The sequence below is a fragment of the Juglans regia genome, chromosome 7 (genome assembly GCF_001411555.2).
Source record: "Juglans regia cultivar Chandler chromosome 7, Walnut 2.0, whole genome shotgun sequence".
Classification (NCBI taxonomy): Eukaryota; Viridiplantae; Streptophyta; class Magnoliopsida; order Fagales; family Juglandaceae; genus Juglans; species Juglans regia.
The window spans coordinates 21,177,046-21,192,737 of NC_049907.1; the positions used below are offsets into that span (position 1 = coordinate 21,177,046).

The 15,692-nt window shown below is 38.1% G+C and overlaps 1 pseudogene; it reads left to right on the forward strand.

Moving 5' to 3' along the window:
• LOC109003407 overlaps positions 1–15,692 on the forward strand; it is a 48,581-nt pseudogene that overhangs the window by 20,317 nt on the left and 12,572 nt on the right.

A 15,692-nucleotide genomic window follows, 5' to 3' on the forward strand; every position in this document is an offset into this window, starting at 1 on the left:
ATGAAGAAGGAATTCTATCTCACATCCTTTTGCTACTTTGAGGTACTGGAATTAGTTGGATATGGGGAAATGACGCTTGATTTTGATGATAAATGCAGGATTGTGCACTGCAGTCGATTTCTATCTTTACTTCTTTATCTCTAATATTACTTGACATATTAAAGTCCTGCTCTCGCCAATTCTTATGATCAACAAAATCTTGTCTACCTATAAAAAAATAAAGGCCCTGGTGCAGTACTTTCTATATTATTTCTTGAGTCCTTTAGTTAGTTGTTGGTAAAATTCCCGTTATGAAGATTATTGCTGGAACATGCCTTGATTGAAGATATATCATTTTCTATGTTTTACATATATTTCCCTTCTTTCTTCTTGGAGAAAGAGGAAAAGAACACAAGTATTTGTCTGTCAATTCTTTTCTCTTTTTATTTCCTCCTCGCACAACTTCCTTTAAGATTGTTAATTATTTTTTGATCAAATGCTTAATCCGTTCCTGAGTCTTACACTCTTATCTGTTTGTTCCTCCGGTTTAAAATTTTATAAATTTTGATCCTCAGATTTGATATTTTTTTCAATTAAGACCTTTTGTCAGATTTCCCTTAGAAATCAGGAAAAATCTGGCTTGGCATGCCCTGTGTCTACCATGTGTAGACAGGTGGCATGCCATATGACAAAAAGTTTTAGAAGCTTAAAGATTATATAAAAACTTAAAAAACAATTAAAAACCTAAAATAGAAAAAAAAAATTGAAAGCAAAAAACAAAAACCAGGGTTGGCTGCAGCCATCCTTGGCAGACCCAGGCTGCCTTGGTTGGTAACCCAGGCGGTGCACCTGGGTTTCTAACCTAGGTGCCATCTCGGTATGCTGCCCTCGAAGACAAGGATGCTGCTTCTTTAAAAAAAAAAAATTATTTATAATTTTTTAATTTTAAGAAATTGTTTTTCAGTTTTTTATTTCAATTTTTCAATCTTTTGTTTTATTTTTAATTTAAGTATTTTTTTTCAGTTTTCTATAATTTGTTTTGTTGTTTAATCTCGTTTATATATTTTAAGAGTTTTTATTAATTCTGACACGTGGCATGCCATGTCACGATCGTAGTAATTAGTTCTTTAAGCGCGTGGCTTGATTTGGTTTCAAGCGCGTGGCTTGCCTCGATCGTAGTAATTAGTTCTTTAAATTGGTCTTCACATCTTTCATGTGAAATTTTCACGAACTGCTGAATCTCGTTAACTTTAGGTAGAATCCAATCCGCTATCGGAGGAAGAGAGACCAGGGGAGCCACAATATCCAACTGCACTCTTGACTCTAGGCATTCCTTTACACAAGGCACCAACGCCAAATCCATATTCAAATCCCGTACCTCCTCAACAACTCCATTGGTTCTCTCCAATGGTATGACATCAAGTTCCTTCTCCTCTTGTGACCCTTTATGTGCAACTTCAGCGGGTCCCTTTACCAATGTTATGACACCATTTTCTTTCAACTCCGACGAGGGAGCCATAGTTTCTTCGGGTACAGAAGTCACCTGAGGCGAATGACATTCCATTGTAGATGTCTCTATGCTGATACCCGACGTAAAACCCACTTCAAATAACCCAAACTTCCTTTTGACCCGCCATACTCTTCTGGATCTGGGTATAGGAACAGGGCTGAATCCGATTTTCCGTTTTTCTTTATATGAGTTTAAAGGATTTGGGCTTAACTTGGTCTTGTTCCTTACAACCCTGTTGCCTCCAACTGAAAGCAGGTCTATTTTCGTAGACAAAAAAGCTTTCGTAGCCTTCAATTCAACAAGTTGGGTTTCCATCTCCTTTAAACAATTATGCATTGCGACAAGCTAGTTTTGAGGCGTGATTTGCAAACTACTTTCATCAATCCCCTCACTATGAACCCCCGAAGCATGACCGGTCTTTAGAGCTGCCGCATATGATCGCCTCGCCACTGTGGATGTACTTGGGTCTTTATGATTCACCTACAAGTTGATGTTCTCATTCTTCTTTTGGTTTTCCTTCTTTGACCCATCAGCAAAAAGCATATCGACAGCTCTTCGTAATTTCGCAGCAAATTTCTCCCAACCTAGACCTTCATACCCTTTAGGAATGACTACAACACTCCGCCGGCCTCCTCCACCGTATTCGGTGACCGTTAGAAGCCTACCATGCTTGTTGGAGCATCGTTGAGCCATGAATGTTCTGTTTCCTTCGCGCAAGTGTTTTGTGAAATCCAAATTTCTCCCCGCTTGTAATATTGGTTCCAGCGTAGCCATCAGCCATTCTATACCACTACGACCCATCACTACAAATCTCCAAACCCTTCTACTCCTCTCCACAATTTTTAAGGAAGACCTCCATGTTTCTGGCAAAAGCTCAAAAGCCTTTGATTCCACCCAAAAGCGCACCAGCTGACCATGATTTTTTTCATTAACAAGTTACCATAATTCAACCATATTGTTTTTGATAAGCAATCAAGAATTTTATTAATGAAAGCATTATGTAGCCCATGCACACGGACGTATACAAAAAATACACCTGAGAAGATCAACAACCACTATAAGGAAATCATGAACACTTTGTCTGTCTAAATCTATGGCACTTGCCTACAGGAACAAAGTGTTAAAGTTTACTTTAAGCTCTTCCAGTATCCACTCATAATCTTTGAAATTTCTATCTTTCAATTCCCTCCAAATGCACCACATAGAAAAATGGGAGCTGTCTTACATATTGCTTCAGTTTGTAGATTGCATGTACGCCTCTTCAGTTAGCTAGAAAGTCAACCAATTTTCTAGGCATCACCCCTACTAATCCCTTTCTATCAAATTAATCATTCCATACGGTTCTGGCTACCTCGTAGTGTTGTGGTAGATGATCTATGGTTTTCCCTCTATTTTTGTACATACAACACTAGTTCCACCATAATGACCCAGCATTTCCTTTGGTTCTCTTACGTAAAAATCATCCCTAAGGTAGCAGTTTATCCAAAAAAGGAGCTTTTAGAGGCGCCATTATCCTCCAAATATTTTTCTAAGAAAATGGGTTAGTCTCTTCGATTGTGAGGACCTGATAAAATGAACAAACAGAGAACTTCCCTTTGTTATAAGGGCACCAAAGGGCATTTATCTCCATCTCCAATTCTCACTCTTGTAGAGTAAATAGATCAGAAAACTCTGAAAAAGGCATCAACTTCCTAATCTTGTGCTGTTCTAAAAAAATTGATATACCATTGAATAGAGCAACTAGAAATTTCCAAAAGATCAGCTACTGAGGCTTTTTGTACTGCGATCCCATACATTTCTGGAAAGGCTTTCTTGAGTATCCTATCTCCACACCATAAGTCATGCTAAAATGTGATTCTGGACCCATCACCCACCTCAAGTTGAGTGTGTCTAGAGATAACCCTCCACCCTTTTCTTATATGCTTCCACAACTCCAAGTCTCCACCCGTTGTGATTCTTTCTAGTACCAACCTCTCCAAGCCCCATCAAACTTTGCATCTTTACAGCCTTTCATAAGCTTTAGGTTGCTCTGCCCATAAACTTGATTGCTTGTAAGTGGCCATGTTTTATTGTCTATGACTTGTATACTTTTTTTTATTAGTAAACAAAATTTTGTTAATCATAATATTAGGCATAAGCCCAAGTATGTGGGACATATACAAGAGTGTGTGTTGTTAATGACATCTGTATTAATTGTTTGACTTCTCCAGATGGAGTAGGTGCTGTAACTTAATTTATCCTCTGTTTGTTGGGATCTCCTCATTTTGCATTGCTCTTTGTTGGCATACATTTACTGACTCACCTATGTGATGCTCAATACTTTATATAACATCGCATATTATGACCCTAGATGCTTCCATATGAGATCCCATTTATGGTTACGCTGTATTTTCCATATTTCAGATCTCATCAATCAAATCTGGAATGTGGGACATCATATATGATACACGCGAAGCTGCAAGTGAGAAGGAATTAACAAACATATTTATCGAAAAATCTTCTGAACATGAGATCACAGATGTTGATCCCAGTGTTAAGGATGCACCAGTCATTGCTGAGAATGAAGTGGAGCTTATACACAGTGAGTAGTGCTTGCTCTTAAAAATGGACTTTTTTTGTATAATAGTTCAACTATGGTCCCCTATTTTTCTTCATTTTCTAATTTTTTGTCCTTTTTTTTTTTTTTTTTTTTTGGGGGGGGGGGGGGGCTAATTGTTTTAATTGCTAAATGGACTGTAAATGCACCAAAAATTAACAATTTTTTCAAAATTGTTGCGCGAAAAAACGGAGTAAAATATTAGGATCCTTTAAACTATGCTTGCAATACCTAGATTGAGTGTATGGGTGCAGTGAATGAGATCCCACGCTGCCTGAGAATGAGAAATTCTCTTACAATGATTCCAAGGAGCTTCAAATTGTAACATTTACTAGGTCACAAAAATTCACAAAGTGAAAATTTCATTGCTTACAATGTAATAAAATGGGCCGCTTCTAATAATATCATTGGAAGCATTCCGGCACACTCCATACTGCCCCATGTTCTTGACCTAAACTTTATTTTCAACCCCGCTGAAACCCTTCTATATCTGACTTTGTATTGTATTGTATTTTGTTTGAATTTATTTTATTCATTTTATTAATATAAAACATAGTCATAACCCAGATGTGGTTTGAGTGTTCCTCAGATCGTTACAGCACTAATTTTTCATTATCTTGTATTTTGAATTTTATTGAAAGGCATAGAATTCAGGTCATTAGACTCTTGTCACCATACCACTAATGTATATACATTTTTTTTTTTTTTTTATGAGTACCACTAATGTATATACATGCATTGAAGTTTTAGGAAGATTATGTTGAACTTCGATATCCACTATCAAAAAAGCCTATTTTCATTTTTCTGGGTGACCATAATTTGGTATTATTTGAATTTGGGAATACTTCAACATTTTGTGAAATTTTGGGGTTCCCTTACCTCAATTCCCCAGCATTCCTAGTATTATCCCCCGTTCACTTGTTATACATTATTATTATGTGTTATTACTTCACAGGTGTTTCTGTTCAAGACATTATCAGAAAAGTAGCAACGTATTTTGACCTCAATGACGTCAACAGTTATGGTATGCCACTCCTTGAAAGAAGAATCATCCTCTTGAGGAAGCTTTATAACTGTGAGTTTTGGCTGGCAGAGCAATTTTGTGCCAAGACGTTCAAGTCCCTTGGTTATGGGGATTTTTTAATGTTCCTTGAAAAACATGCCTCTCTGCTACCTGATCAGATGTACAATTTCTTAATAGGTGATGTGTATGAAAATTCTCCTTTGGAGGTTTGCATGCTCCAGAATCAATTGGTTGTTTTAGTAGCACAAGCTTTGAATGGCTTATGGGGAGATAAACAAGTTACCAAACAGATGATTTCTTCATTGCTAATGAGGCAATTCCCATTGATTGGTTTCAAAATTTCTGAAAAAGGTTCTGTTGCTGATTTTCTAGATATTGTGGGGAAGCGTGAGAGCAATGTAATCTCAAAAGCTGTCCTATTTTCTGTAACATTATTTGGAATGAGTCATGATGGAGACTTGCTAGCCCATCATGAAAATGATCTATTGGAAACCACCGAGGTGAAAATTGACATCAGCCAAAATGCTGGAGCCCTTAATTCTGTTACATCCAAGGATGCTATTGAGCTTTTATGTAGGGCACCGTTGTTGTCAGATTTAAACTTATGGACACATTGGGACATGATATTTGCTCCTTCGCTTGGTCCTCTTGTAACATGGTTGTTGAATGAAGTCAACATGCAGAAGTTATTATGTTTAGTGACTAAAGAAGGAAAGGTTATCCGCTTGGATCATTCAGCTACTGTGGATTCATTCTTGGAAGCTGCACTTGAAAGATCCCCTTTACAAACAGCAGTGCAGCTTTTATCTCTGTTCTCTTTATTTGGGGGTGAAAAATATGTTCCCATGTCTCTTTTAAAGTGTCATACACGCCATGCATTTGAAGTTATTATGAAGAATTTATTGGAGAATATGGAAGTAAACGAGGCTCAGAACTCTTTGATGCAAGGATTCACAAGACGGAGAATGGTTGTTAAAACTGCTACTAGTAACTTGAGTAATGAACTACTCATAAATTTTGAAAAAATGAATAAAGCAGTGCCCGTTATATCCAGATTTGTTCTTGACTGTCTTGGCTATTTACCCCCAGAGTTTCGTGGTTTTGCTGCTGATATATTACTTTTGGGAATGCGATCTCTTATCAAAGATGCTGCTTCAGCCGTTTTGTCTGAATGCAACCAAACAGAGCAGCGTCTCATGCTTCATGAAGTAGGACTTTCTCTTGGTATTGTAGAGTGGATTGATGATTACCATGCATTTTGTTCCACTGATGCTAGTGATTTGTATCCACATGAAACTTTATGCTTGAACGTTGTTGTGCCTGAGAAAAGCCTCAGCTCAAAAACTACGCAAGATGTGTTGGACAAGCCTTCCACTTCTGAAGTAAATACAAATGTATCTGCTGTGGTAGATGGGCATAAAGAACAATGTACTGGAGTTTGTCAATCAGTTGCTGGATTAGAAGTTTTTGATGGAATTGGCCATGGTCCCACACAACGTTTGTCTGAACTTGATGAACATAAGAATGCATCCCTGGTCATTGAATCTATCAGGCAGGATGAATTTGGTCTGGATCCAAGTCTTTCTAGCATTGAAAGTAGCATGTTGAAGAAGCAGCATGCTCGCCTAGGGAGAGCACTTCACTGTCTTTCACATGAGTTATACTCACAGGATTCACATTTTCTTCTTGAGCTGGTAAGGCTTTGTTTATTTCACTGTGCTTACAATAAATTGACATGAATAACACATTGGACCATCCAGGTTCTTAGAGCTAATATTTTGAGTCTCATGTTCTATTAGCAATTATAGTTGTAGGAATACTTGTGCATGTGTGTATACACTATTATTGTCATCCCAAATAGGTTTCGATTTGAACAAGGCATCCAATGGAAGGCCCAAATATTTCATAGATATCTTGTATTCCAAAATGTTAGCCATTCTCTCCACATTCGGAACATCCCCTACTAAGACTATTTTTTATTTAGCCAAGTTCACCTTCAACGCCGAAGCAGCTTCAAAGCATAAAAGGAGTGCCCTCAAAGCTCGAATTTGATCATGGTTGGCCCCGCATAAGATTAGGGTATCATCGACAAATAATAGATAAGATATGTTAAGTGAGCCAATATTTGCCTGGATAAGAACTAGGGGTGTAAAAAAACCAAAACATCGGTTGACCTGGACTGGACCGGTTCTTAAGAATCAAAACTGGTCCTAAACCGATGCGGTACCACTTTTCATATTTTGAAAATTGGTTTAAACCAAACCGGACCGGTATATATATTTATAACTTTTTATATTATATTATATTATATATATTATATGTTAAATTGCTAATTAATATAACATAAAATTTTAATCTTAAACATAAACATTAATATTAAGTTACTAATATAAACTCACTTTTGATACATATATATATCAATGATAAATGCATTTTTGGTATAATAAATTTTATTATATATATATTTTTAAATACATTTTTACACATTTGATCATATATACTCATATAAAAAATCTAGAACTTATATAGACTATAGCTAAATTCAATACTATACTAGTATGTGTTAATTATTATAAAATAATGTACTTATACTATAATATAAATAAACTAATAGTTTAATATATGTAAACATCATATTATAACTAACAAAGATAATCCGTAAAACTAGAAAAATAAACCGGACCGAAACTAAAAAAACTAGAAGTTTAAGTTTTGGTAGTGAATCGGTCCGGTATCGGTTCTTAAATTTTCAAAACCGGTGGATATCAATTCGGTTCTAAAAAATGTACAAAACCAGACTGAACCAAACCCGTTGCACCCCTAATAAGAACCCACCCTCTACGACCCCTAAAATCATGTTGCTAAAAGCTTCCTTTACAAAAATAAAAAGTAGAAGATAAAGAGGATCACCTTGTCTCAAGCTCCATGAGCTTTTAAAAAAGCCCTTTGGTATGCCATTCACCAAGACAAAAAAACAAAAAGTAGAGATACATTGTTTGATCCATGAACACCATTCGAACAAAAGTCACATCTCTCAAACATGTAAAGCAAAAATCTTCAATTACCTCGATCATAGGCCTTCTCCATATCAAGCACTGAATCAAGGATTTGCTTACCTTGGACAAAGGCATTTTGAGGCTTTAGTATTAACTTCTCAACCACCATGTTCAATCTATTCGCCAAGACTTTCGAAACGATCTTATAAATCCTGCTCACCAAGCTAATATGGTGATATTCTTTTACCTCTACAGCACCGGGTTTTTTGGAATGAAAGCAACAAATGTTGCATTGAGACTCTTTTCAAACCTACCATTTTCATGAAATTCAGGAAAGACCCCCATTATATCTTCTTTGATCACTTCCAATAAGTTTGGAAAAAAGCCATAGAAAATCCATCTGGACTTGAAACTTTGTCACTCGCCATGCTTCTTAATGCTTTTTTTATTTATGTTTCTTTAAAAGGCCTCTCATGTTACGCCCAAGTCCTGCAGTAATCGAAGAGTTACTCCCTATAACTTAAAACTCACAATTCATCAATATATTTATAGACTCCAAAATATAAAGTCATCAGAATACTACAAAATCTCTTAATAAAATTCACTACTTCTCATAAATCTTCTATGAGTAATCCACTATGCTTAAACAATCATCTTACCGATACTCCATAATCCTGATCCTTAACTGGACTATTCAAAATCATCTGAAAAATATATGGAGATAAGGGGTGAGTTATCAACAACTCAGTAAGCAGATGACATATACTAGTGTGTAAATATGAGCATTTTCACAGAGTTCAAAATGCAGAAACAAAACTTTTTAGTATCAATATGCAAATCTCAAAAATACATATTATCAGAAAATCAGATCGACTTTTCAAACATTTTATATTCAGAAACCAACTTTTCATATTCAAAGACTCTTTTGGCACAACATGACTGAACATCTTTGTCTTATCATATCATATCAGAGTATCATATCAGAACAAAGATCATGTTTAACCCCCGTGGTAGGGATGTGCATCCTGCGGAAAGGCAAACAGAACATAAATCACCATGTTACCAAAGCGATTGTACTCAGAACAAAAAATCACTATTATATCTCGTGGCGTGCCAGAGGTTACTATTGTATCCCGTGACAGGGCCAGAGGTCACTATTATATCCCGTGACAGGGCCAGAGGTCACTATTATATCCCATGATAGGGCCACATATCAGAGCAAAATAGAATCAGAATCACCACATCAGAATCAGAGTCAGAACAAAATCAGAAAGTCATGTCAAAGGTTTTTCAAGTGCCACATCATAACAGAGTACATAACATCTTAAGAACAGAACAAAATCAGATCACAAAACATAATTTATGCACAAAATTTCATATTTGCTCTTTTTCAAAATTCAAAGACATAATGTCAAAAATAAGCTCATGTCTACACCAGTCATGATTGAAAATACTTTTTTCTTAAACAGAATCTCATGAGTAATGCAGAACAAATTTTTGAGGTTGTTTTCAGATTTCTTTTCATAGCAAAACATGCACATTTTCCAAATAGGACCTCAATTCATTTTATTTAATGCAAAGTCTAGTATAGAAACTCCGCTTACCTGAACTTTTTAGCTTTTTCAGAATTTTTTCTCAAAAATGTCGAACAATAATTAAGCGTCACCTATAACATAATAATGCAATTTTTCATAGATTTCCAATCGAATACAAATTTCAATATTTAAGCCTAAGATGTTAAAATGACCTATTTTGTTTCTTCAAAAACCTAACTTCACGTAATCCTAAAATATCGTCACATTTTCTAAATTCATCAATGTCCCAATAATCAGTCCGAACAAAACACAATATCTAACTTATTTACTAATGAGATCAATTTATAAAATTGGGTAACATAATTATATCAAAATCTATTAGAGTAGACAAAGCTAAAATGTCTTTTAATTAAAATAGACTTAATTAGTCTTAAGGTATTTAAGATAAAAATTAACATCTTATTATTCTCAACTGAAAATTGGTAGTAAAATATTTAAACTAGTTACTTAAAGAAAACATAAATATTTTCTATATATATTTTATACCTCAAATAAAACTATGCAAGCGAGTTTTTTTAAAAAAAAAAACAAACTTATGCCCATTGAACCATTCTGATATGGGGGCATTTTGGAAAAAAAAAAGGTTTGTGCTGTTTGGGAAACAAGCACAAAAAGGAACGAAAAAAAAAAACTGAGACCAAACACATGCAGCGGAGACGCCATACTCACCGAGAGTGGAGGAGCAACGCGAGGACTGGGAGGCTGCGGAGATTATGTTGGCGAGTTGGCGGCTAAACACTGAGAGAGAGAGAGAGAGAGAGAGAGAGTCAATAGTGAGGGAGAGAGGGAGTAAACCGAGATATAGGGAGAGGGGGTTTACGTATCATGCAACGTGTCGGCGGTGAAAGGTGGTGCTAGGTGACAACTGGACGGCTTCCGACTGTGGAGACTTGTTCTTTGGCATACACTGCTGCTGCTGGCGGTGGCGTCACGGCTCTCCCGAGATGTGGAGGTGGCGACTCAAGTTATGGCTTCCTCTGTTTCTGGAAACAAAAACAGAGGTCATTCGGCGTTGGTGAAGCTGCGTTCCTGCGTCGAATGGCTGAGGGGTATGGTCAACGGACGGGGCTGGAGGCTTGTGGTGGCATTGTCGTGCGAGTGGGTGGCTCCTACTGCAGCGTTGCTTCAGATGGAGATTTGCAGTGGTGCAGTCATGCAAGATGGTTTAAGGAGCTGCGCAATGGCTGAGCAAGGGAAGCTACGGTTTCACGTGGGTGGTGCATTGGCAGTGGCGTATGGCGGAGCAAGATTTGCTCACGGTGGGCCCACTCCAATGAGAATGATGTTGCTGCGAAAGGGGGCTTCCCGTGAGATTGGCGTTGTGTTTTTCGAGTGGATGAGGACCGGGCTGGGCTGTTTGCAAAGAGGAGTTGCTGCTTGTGGAGTGGCTGTGCTAGCAAGTAACGGGAGGCAGCGGCAGCATAGAGGTTGGGGAAAGAAAAGTGTAAGCGGCAACCCTAGTTTATCAAATTGATGAACTGCTAAACATGAGTATATATAGGCATAACTATTACACAACTGTTGCCGTGAATATTGCGGAAAAATATGGATGCTCATGCCATGGAGAAACGGACGAGTAAAACGCACTAGATAAAGCCGTGCACGACGAGAAAACTGTGGGGCTAAGCGATGAACTGTGAAGTTTCCGTGTGAATAAATAGATATTTGAAACAAAACAAAACAAAATGAGGAGAAAATAGAGGTGTACGTGCATGAGATGATAAGTGCTTAAATTTATATATAAAAAAAAAGGCGATACGAAACCCTAGAGAAAAGAGGAAGACGTGCGCGGAGTGGATAAAAAAAAAAAAAAAAATTGAGTTGGATTGGGTCTGGGTGTTACATCTCAAGTTGTCCTACTTCTTGTGAGTCAAGAGCGTCAAAGTGAATCCCATCTAGTCTTGGTCTCCAAGAGAATTGTTCTGAAAGCAACCTCTTGCGAAAGTTGACAATGTGATCCGTGATCTCGGTTTGGTTTGGTGGGAGGAAACCGCTCCATCAACCATCAACATCTCTATGCATTGTTCCTCCTATGCGAGTTAACCTCCCTCCCGGTAGAAAAACTTGGTGCATTTATCCCCTTCCTTCAACCAAAGTGCTCTCGACTTTTGTCTCCAAGATATTTCTTCCAGTAGAGAAACCCTTTTGAGGTCCGCAGTCACTTGAATTTTACATGCCCTCATCGTTTAAGATAATACCTTTTGCTCCCTCCGATCCTTTGAGTTCCTAAAAAAGAGTAGACTTTTGAGCTTCTTCATTACCAAGAGCTTGCTCATTCCAAGCCTTCAAATCTTTCTTTAGAGACTTCAATTTACATGACATGATGTAACTTGGAGTGCCATAAAATTGATAAGAAGACCACCATTGCCGAACTTGATCAAGGAACTCATCTAATTTGAACCACGTGTTTTCAAACTTGAAGTACCTTGGGCATCCATGAATACCTCCATAATCAAGAAGGATGGGAAGTGATCTGAGCACAACCTGGGGAGTCTCTTTTGAATAAGTTCTTGGTAATGTGCTTCCCATTCAGGTGATACTAGGAATCTATCAATCATTGACCAAGAGGTGTGTTCTCGGTTGCTTGACCAAGTGTAGGTGCCATCTAAAAGAGGAATATCTAGTAAATCTTGTTCATAAATGAAGTTAGAGAAATCTACCATTGGTGAATTGAAGCTAGAGGCACTCGACCGTTCACTCGGGAGTCGAGTAACGTTAAAATCGCCACCGGTACACCAAGGGAAATTCCCTTTGCTGCTTGGGCCAGCCAATTTGTCCCATAATACACTTCTTGCAAGATCTAAGTTAGGACCACAGACAACTACGAAGGCCCACTGATATCCATCCATAACATTCTTGTACAAGCAAGCCACCATATAATCCCCCATACAATCTTCTAATTTTCTCACCACTCTTTTATCTCACATCACTAAGATGCCTCGTGATGCTCTGTTGGATGGTAAATAATGCAACACTACTTGATTGCAGCACCACAAAATCCTAATAGTGCTTAAGGGGATAGATATTTAATTTCTTGCAAGCAAACAATGTCTACTCTCCAACTATGTAATTGGTTTCTAATTTTGAGACACTTTTCCTTTTCATTCAACCCCCTCACATTCCATGAAACAATTTTCGACTTCATAAAACAACATCCATTGCCCTTCTCTTCGATCTTCCATGGTTAGAACTCCTCTCCTACTCCATCGTTGACTGTCCAGTTAAGCTTTTTTAATTCTCTAGCTCGCTTCTTTGCTGAATTGATCTCACTTGGTGAACTAGAGAGAGTCTGTCCAGCCTCTGTAGCTGCAAGGAGAACTACAAATTGGTCCTCGAAACTATCGCACAGTATCCCCACACAATGTTGAATCTCCTTGGCTTTGTTTAAGACCTAATCAGAGACCTAGATGTTGCTTCTTGGGCGCAGAGAATTCAGTGGCATTGGTGCTTCCCAATATACCTCCTCACGGACCAGAGGATTTGCTTGCACCTCAACCACCCTATCCGATATAGAACACAACTCTTGCCATTGCTCTCCCTCGAACCCCATTCAAATCATACACGGCCATGGCTTTATCGATTTCCCTTTCCACTGTATTACCCACTTTAGATGCCCCACCCTCTGTTTGATCCTTCCCAAAGCTAAATAAATTGCCTACTTCCAGAGACAAAGCTTTTTGGGGTGATACCATGTTCTCCATTTGAAGCTTCCAGGCAACATTTCTGCTTGAAAAAGAAATTTGGCATTGTTAGTTTTGGTCACCGGCACAGCTAGTCTATGGGCCAAGACAATAGCCACCATCTCGCCTTCTTCCGTTAGTGGTATCTATGTAGTCCCCGGCTAGTGTAACGTTGGCTCTGATGATCGTTTTGCAACACTGGAAGATGACCCAACTTTGAAGATAGAGTGACCCGCGATTTTGACCCTCCAACTGTGGGTCGGATAGCCCTTAGATCTTTGGGCATGCAACTTCCCTTTCTCAGCCCACAATCATCTTGTACCACTGAAACCCACGAACTTCTTGCCAGCAGCTTCCCTCATCTTTCCTGACTCAAGCCCAGGCCCATTTCCTGGTTTACCCACTGTATAAAGCCACTATCAACTCTGTTTTGAGGTTTGCAGAGTCATCCTTTCTGCGTCGCACCCTTTTGTCAGAGAGCCACCATCCTTTCTCCTCTGGTGGTTGTCGGCGCCTCAAACCTCGTATCTCTGCAAGTCTCTTCTTGATTTCTCCTCGATTTTTCTAGTGTCGTCGTTGGTGACTAGCATTGAGCATGAAACAACCTTTGCATACGTTTTAGAAGTCACTCCCCCACATGTGCCCTTGCTTATTTGCCTTTTGAACATTTCAGCCCCTCCATATTCCTTTGCTTCATTTTTGCCTGCACTGCCACATAGCTCACGCAGTTCCACAACCATCTTCCTCCGTACCTTGCCTTCCACTTCTTCAAGGATGATGATAAGGCTCTGTCTCCCACCACCTTTGTACTTGACTATAGTCAAGTATCTACCAAATGCATTGGAAGATCTTTGTGCAAGAAAAGCACTGCTACCTATGTTGGACGTTCTGATGACCTCCTAGTCACCATCTGACCTGGAAATTGTTCTAAGGTTTGTGGACCCATGATGCAATTGGTCTACCCAGTAACTGTTCTTTATCACCTTCCTACCTCTCTCTGTGATGCGTATATAGCAACCACCTTCAGTTGAAATCTCAAATATTTTTGTTTCAATGAGAATAACCTTCAAATTGCCCATCCTTCAAGAACTTGCACCTCTAACTAAGCTCAAAATTAAACTAGAAATGGTAATGGTCACCAGATAGACTCATCGAGGGCAAGAAGCAAGAGTAGTACAAATGCTAGCAATAGAGAAAAGAGAAAGATAACGAAGAGAAGCCAAAGGCGGATGAAGAAGCTTGCAGTAAGAAGAGGGGAAGAAAAACTCCATAAAATGACATTGAATGAACAAGAATCTAATAAATCTACATTCAGAGGTAAATAGAGATAACTAAGTTGACATGGGCCAATCATTGTCATCAAAAGAAGGCAACTTGCATTTTCACCGGTCACAATTGCCATTACATTATTAATTCTATCATATTCCCCAGCCTCTCTCATAGTCAGGAGAAGTCCAACATACTTGTCAATTTATACACACAGAGAGTGGGAAGTTCAAAAGAAGATGAACCATCATGTTGCCTAGTATGCTGGTCATTGGACTTAGACCACTATAGCTCAAAAGAATAACCCGAAAGTCAAAGTTGCAAGAGGTGCAAAGAAAGTGAGCACAAAGACGACATCTTCAGATGTTGGGCTTCGCACTAGAGTCTCAGTTACTGTAGTTTTTGCACAAAAGAGATGACCACCAGCACCACCAACATTGTCACAAAGTGTTTCATCTCTAAGAGGGGAAACCAGTTTTAGAATCTTTCACAACCATCCAATCAGATTGGGTTTTCATGAAGTAGCTACAGCGTTGTATGGAGTAGCATCAATGACTTCAAAGATGACAATAAGCTATCCCTCTCCAAGATGACAATGAAACCAAAAATGACATCCTAAGGCCTGGTTTGGATAGCAAGAGCCTCTCATCCCATCCAATCTCGCCTCGTCTCATCTCATCTTATCTCATCTCGTCTCAATATCCAAACACCACAAACACAAACACTTTTCAATTTTCAATTTTCAATTTTTTCATGTAATCATTACCTAATTATTACAACTTTTCTAAACTTCCAAACAAAACACAAAAAACAATTCAACCTTTTCAAATCTCAAAACAATAATACTATTAAAAAAATAATATTATAACAATATTTTAACTTTATAATATTTTTATTCAACTTTTTCTCTCTCCATTTCTAAAATTCCATAAAACATCTTAACTCAAACCATTTCACTACTATTCACAAACTCTTTCACTACTATTCACAGATCATCTTATCTCATTTTACTATTCAAACCAAGCCTAAATGGAAGAAAGGGATTT